Source organism: Euprymna scolopes, chromosome 18 (assembly GCF_053919585.1).
Source record: "Euprymna scolopes isolate OS-2025 chromosome 18, ASM5391958v1, whole genome shotgun sequence".
Taxonomy (NCBI): domain Eukaryota; kingdom Metazoa; phylum Mollusca; class Cephalopoda; order Sepiida; family Sepiolidae; genus Euprymna; species Euprymna scolopes.
The window spans coordinates 72,819,909-72,827,408 of record NC_136499.1 but is presented as its reverse complement, the minus strand read 5'-3'; positions in this window follow the sequence as shown (position 1 = coordinate 72,827,408).

The window sequence follows — 7,500 nt, the reverse complement described above, 5'->3', positions numbered from 1 at the left end:
TTTGTTATCATTGGCCAATCCACCATCATCCTCAATAAATACGAGTCAAGGGGGATCTCGCCATCTGTTTCTTACAACCTGGCGGGAAAATATAGCTCTAAATATGATTAGCAAGAACCGCCTCACCTTCCATGCCTCGTTAAACTATTATGAATGAACTCCATTCTTAATCATTTCTAATCTGCTCAATCGTCCTCGAAATCATTCCAAAATATTTTTCCACTTCTAATGATATTAAGATCATAAAAACGCATTTTTACACTTAGGAAAATACTTTCCAACGTTTTATGATATTTTATATCTAAATCAAGCAAACGTTTTATATAATGCTAGCTGTAACTATACAACATTGCCCGGATGGATACATATTGAATGGGGAGGGCACTCACATGATGGAGGAGGAAGTGGCGGTGTATGTTCCATGCATATTACTGTTTACGATCGCATGTTCTGAACGGTCATTTACCAAACTGAAATTTTAAAACGTATCTAAGGTCTCCAATGTCACGACTGACCAACCTAATAGTAATAAGCTTTAAAAAATATTTTCTCACGGTGAAATTTTTATGTGTTTGCTAAAAATAGATATCATTTCGGGAAAAAAAAGTTTGGATTCATATTGAAATCGAATAAAGGGTGTATTTCATGTTTCAACTGTGTCTACATTTTCTAAGTAATATTTCTCAGTACTAGTACTCCTCCTGAGTTTTTGAATCATACAATCGAGGATTATGTTTCTGAAGCTTTTATTATTGATAATTTGGAGTCATTGGATTATTCGGAATACTGTGCTCATCTTGAGTGTTATTTTAACAACGTTTTGACCGATGTAACCCTCGACATTGCTCAGGCGTATTTTGTCGAACTCGGGAATATTTCTATCGAACTTGGGAATATTTCTATCGAACTTGGGAATATTCCCATCGAACTCGGGAATATTTCTATCGAACTTGGGAATATTTCTATCGAACTTGGGAATATTTCTATCGAACTTGGGAATATTTCTATCGAACTTGGGAATATTTCTATCGAACTCGGGAATATTTCTATCGAACTCGGGAATATTTCTATCGAACTTGGGAATATTTCTATCGAACTTGGGAATATTTCTATCGAACTTGGGAATATTTCTATCGAACTTGGGAATATTTCCATCGAACTCGGGAATATTTCCATCGAATTCGGGAATATTTCTATCGAACTTGGGAATATTTCTATCGAACTCGGGAATATTTCTATCGAATTTGGGAATATTTCTATCGAACTTGGGAATATTTCTATCGAACTCGGGAATATTTCCATCGAACTCGGGAATATTTCTATCGAACTTGGGAATATTTCTATCGAACTTGGGAATATTTCTATCGAACTCGGGAATATTTCTATCGAACTTGGGAATATTTCTATCGAACTTGGGAATATTTCTATCGAACTCGGGAATATTTCTATCGAACTTGGGAATATTTCTATCGAACTTGGGAATATTTCTATCGAACTCGGGAATATTTCTATCGAACTTGGGAATATTTCTATCGAACTCGGGAATATTTCCATCGAACTCGGGAATATTTCTATCGAACTTGGGAATATTTCTATCGAACTTGGGAATATTTCTATCGAACTCGGGAATATTTCTATCGAACTTGGGAATATTTCTATCGAACTTTGGGATATTTCTATCGAACTTGGGAATATTTCTATCGAACTCGGGAATATTTCTATCGAACTTGGGAATATTTCTATCGAACTTGGGAATATTTCTATCGAACTTGGGAATATTTCTATCGAACTCGGGAATATTTCTATCGAACTTGGGAATATTTCTATCGAACTTGGGAATATTTCTATCGAACTTGGGAATATTTCTATCGAACTTGGGGATATTTCTATCGAACTTGGGAATATTTCTATCGAACTCGGGAATATTTCTATCGAACTTGGGAATATTTCTATCGAACTTGGGAATATTTCTATCGAACTCGGGAATATTTCTATCGAACTTGGGGATATTTCTATCGAACTTGGGAATATTTCTATCGAACTCGGGAATATTTCCATCGAACTCGGGAATATTTTCATCGAACTCGGGAATATTTCCATCGAACTCGGGAATATTTTTATCGAACTTGGGAATATTTCTATCGAACTTGGGAATATTTCTATCGAACTCGGGAATATTTCTATCGAACTTGGGAATATTTCTATCGAACTTGGGAATATTTCTATCGAACTTGGGAATATTTCTATCGAACTCGGGAATATTTCTATCGAACTTGGGAATATTTCTATCGAACTTGGGAATATTTCTATCGAACTTGGGAATATTTCTATCGAACTCGGGAATATTTCTATCGAACTTGGGAATATTTTTATCGAACTTGGGAATATTTCTATCGAACTCGGGAATATTTCCATCGAACTCGGGAATATTTTTATCGAACTTGGGAATATTTCTATCGAACTTGGGAATATTTCTATCGAACTCGGGAATATTTCTATCGAACTCGGGAATATTTCTATCGAACTTGGGAATATTTCTATCGAACTTGGGAATATTTCTATCGAACTCGGGAATATTTCTATCGAACTTGGGAATATTTCCATCGAACTTGGGAATATTTCTATCGAACTTGGGAATATTTCTATCGAACTCGGGAATATTTTTATCGAACTTGGGAATATTTCCATCGAACTTGGGAATATTTCTATCGAACTTGGGAATATTTCTATCGAACTTGGGAATATTTCTATCGAACTCGGGAATATTTCTATCGAACTCGGGAATATTTCTATCGAACTTGGGAATATTTCTATCGAACTCGGGAATATTTCCATCGAACTCGGGAATATTTTTATCGAACTTGGGAATATTTCTATCGAACTTGGGAATATTTCTATCGAACTCGGGAATATTTCTATCGAACTCGGGAATATTTCTATCGAACTTGGGAATATTTCTATCGAACTTGGGAATATTTCTATCGAACTTGGGAATATTTCTATCGAACTTGGGAATATTTCTATCGAACTAGGGAATATTTCTATCGAACTCGGGAATATTTCTATCGAACTCGGGAATATTTCCATCGAACTCGGGAATATTTCTATCGAACTTTGGAATATTTCTATCGAACTTGGGAATATTTCTATCGAACTTGGGAATATTTCTATCGAACTCGGGAATATTTCTATCGAACTTGGGAATATTTCTATCGAACTTGGGAATATTTCTATCGAACTCGGGAATATTTCTATCGAACTTGGGAATATTTCTATCGAATTGGGAATATTTCTATCGAACTTGGGAATATTTCTATCGAACTCGGGAATATTTCTATCGAACTTGGGAATATTTCTATCGAACTTGGGAATATTTCTATCGAACTTGGGAATATTTCTATCGAACTTGGGAATATTTCTATCGAACTCGGGAATATTTCTATCGAACTTGGGAATATTTCTATCGAACTTGGGAATATTTCTATCGAACTTGGGAATATTTCTATCGAACTCGGGAATATTTCTATCGAACTTGGGAATATTTCTATCGAACTTGGGAATATTTCTATCGAACTTGGGAATATTTCTATCGAACTCGGGAATATTTCTATCGAACTTGGGAATATTTCTATCGAACTTGGGAATATTTCTATCGAACTCGGGAATATTTCTATCGAACTTGGGAATATTTCTGTCGAACTCGGGAATATTTCTATCGAACTTGGGAATATTTCTATCGAACTTGGGAATATTTCTATCGAACTTGGGAATATTTCTATCGAACTCGGGAATATTTCTATCGAACTTGGGAATATTTCTATCGAACTTGGGAATATTTCTATCGAACTTGGGAATATTTCTATCGAACTCGGGAATATTTCTATCGAACTTGGGAATATTTCTATCGAACTTGGGAATATTTCTATCGAACTCGGGAATATTTCTATCGAACTTGGGAATATTTCTATCGAACTCGGGAATATTTCTATCGAACTTGGGAATATTTCTATCGAACTCGGGAATATTTCTATCGAACTTGGGAATATTTCTATCGAACGGGAATATTTCTATCGAACTTGGGAATATTTCTATCGAACTCGGGAATATTTCTATCGAACTTGGGAATATTTCTATCGAACTTGGGAATATTTCTATCGAACTCGGGAATATTTCTATCGAACTTGGGAATATTTCTATCGAACTTGGGAATATTTCTATCGAACTTGGGAATATTTCTATCGAACGGGAATATTTCTATCGAACTTGGGAATATTTCTATCGAACTCGGGAATATTTCTATCGAACTTGGGAATATTTCTATCGAACTCGGAAATATTTCTATCGAACTTGGGAATATTTCTATCGAACTTGGGAATATTTCTATCGAACTCGGAAATATTTCTATCGAACTTGGGAATATTTCTATCGAACTTGGGAATATTTCTATCGAACTTGGGAATATTTCTATCGAACTTGGGAATATTTCTATCGAACTTGGGAATATTTCTATCGAACTCGGGAATATTTCCATCGAACTCGGGAATATTTCTATCGAACTTGGGAATATTTCTATCGAACTTGGGAATATTTCTATCGAACTTGGGAATATTTCTATCGAACTCGGGAATATTTCTATCGAACTTGGGAATATTTCTATCGAACTTGGGAATATTTCTATCGAACTTGGGAATATTTCTATCGAACTTGGGAATATTTCTATCGAACTTGGGAATATTTCTATCGAACTCGGGAATATTTCCATCGAACTCGGGAATATTTCTATCGAACTTGGGAATATTTCTATCGAACTTGGGAATATTTCTATCGAACTCGGGAATATTTCTATCGAACTTGGGAATATTTCTATCGAACTTGGGAATATTTCTATCGAACTTGGGAATATTTCTATCGAACTTGGGAATATTTCTATCGAACTTGGGAATATTTCTATCGAACTTGGGAATATTTCTATCGAACTCGGAAATATTTCTATCGAACTTGGGAATATTTCTATCGAACTTGGGAATATTTCTATCGAACTCGGGAATATTTCTATCGAACTTGGGAATATTTCTATCGAACTTGGGAATATTTCTATCGAACTCGGGAATATTTCTATCGAACTTGGGAATATTTCTATCGAACTTGGGAATATTTCTATCGAACTCGGGAATATTTCTATCGAACTTGGGAATATTTCTATCGAACTCGGGAATATTTCTATCGAACTTGGGAATATTTCTATCGAACGGGAATATTTCTATCGAACTCGGGAATATTTCTATCGAACTTGGGAATATTTCTATCGAACTCGGGAATATTTCTATCGAACTTGGGAATATTTCTATCGAACTCGGGAATATTTCTATCGAACTTGGGAATATTTCTATCGAACTCGGGAATATTTCTATCGAACTTGGGAATATTTCTATCGAACTCGGGAATATTTCTATCGAACTTGGGAATATTTCTATCGAACTTGGGAATATTTCTATCGAACTCGGGAATATTTCTATCGAACTTGGGATGATTTCTATCGAACTTGGGAATATTTCTATCGAACTCGGGAATATTTCTATCGAACTTGGGAATATTTCTATCGAACTTGGGAATATTTCTATCGAACTTGGGAATATTTCTATCGAACTCGGGAATATTTCTATCGAACTTGGGAATATTTCTATCGAACTTGGGAATATTTCTATCGAACTCGGGAATATTTCTATCGAACTTGGGAATATTTCTATCGAACTCGGGAATATTTCTATCGAACTTGGGAATATTTCTATCGAACTCGGGAATATTTCTATCGAACTTGGGAATATTTCTATCGAACTTGGGAATATTTCTATCGAACTTGGGAATATTTCTATCGAACTTGGGAATATTTCTATCGAACTTGGGAATATTTCTATCGAACTCGGGAATATTTCCATCGAACTCGGGAATATTTCTATCGAACTTGGGAATATTTCTATCGAACTGGGGAATATTTCTATCGAACTTGGGAATATTTCTATCGAACTCGGGAATATTTCTATCGAACTTGGGAATATTTCTATCGAACTTGGGAATATTTCTATCGAACTTGGGAATATTTCTATCGAACTTGGGAATATTTCTATCGAACTTGGGAATATTTCTATCGAACTCGGGAATATTTCCATCGAACTCGGGAATATTTCTATCGAACTTGGGAATATTTCTATCGAACTTGGGAATATTTCTATCGAACTCGGGAATATTTCTATCGAACTTGGGAATATTTCTATCGAACTTGGGAATATTTCTATCGAACTTGGGAATATTTCTATCGAACTTGGGAATATTTCTATCGAACTTGGGAATATTTCTATCGAACTCGGGAATATTTCTTTCGAACTTGGGAATATTTCTATCGAACTCGGGAATATTTCTATCGAATTTGGGAATATTTCTATCGAACTCGGAAATATTTCTATCGAACTTGGGAATATTTCTATCAAACTTGGGAATATTTCTATCGAACTTGGGAATTTTCCTGTCGAACTCTGAAATTCTTGGAGATAATATGCACTTATTTCGTCAGACATGACCAAGTAAAAATCTTAAATAATTCGCAGTTGTATTGTTAGTATGGCTCGCACTGAGGATTGAACCTCAACCGCTAGAAGAGTGTCATTAATAACTGAATTTTACCTAGTTACGATTTCGACAGAAAGATTTCGAAATTTGTCAAGATACACCTGAAGAAAGTCGGAGTTGATATCGGTCGAAACGTTGTGCGAATGACACTAAAAATGAGATCAGTAAACCGAATAATTCAAATAATATATACAATCAAGGAGGTGATCCTAAATCACCTCTGCATACCACCGGAGGGTGCTTACAATGAAAAGGTCAAAATATAATAATCTCTAAGTTTATTTTTAAATGAAATTTAAGAAAAACCTCGTCATTTTACCTCATTTAGTTTAGTTATTTATTGTAAAAAGTAATCTATAAATAGCAAATAATTTTAAAATATGAAAATATATATTCATGAAAACTATATAAAGGCGAGAAACACGCATGAATGCGCTGATGTCGCCATTGAAATTCAAGTAATTTTAGACATCATATTCAATAGAAGTAACTTCAAATTGCTATTTTTTTGTTATAGGCTACGAATCACGTGTAAGACGATACAGAAAGAAACATAGGGATACACCAAAATAAAAAGTAAAGAAACAATGAGCAAAAATTATGATTGTGGACTATAATTAAGTAATACCAATCCTCCAGTGGCCCTGCTAAATCTATATGAATTTCTAACCAGTTTTGTTTTATGTTTAAGGTACATATAATTGGTAATAATGTTTCAAATAGTAAGCTCAATGATGTTATCATTCTGGCTTCACAACATGTACACTGGTTGATTGCATCACGATGAAAAAGGAAAGAATCAGTCCACAATCATAATTTTTGCTCATTGTTTCTTTACTTTTTATTTTGGTGAATGCCTATGTTTCTTTCTGTATC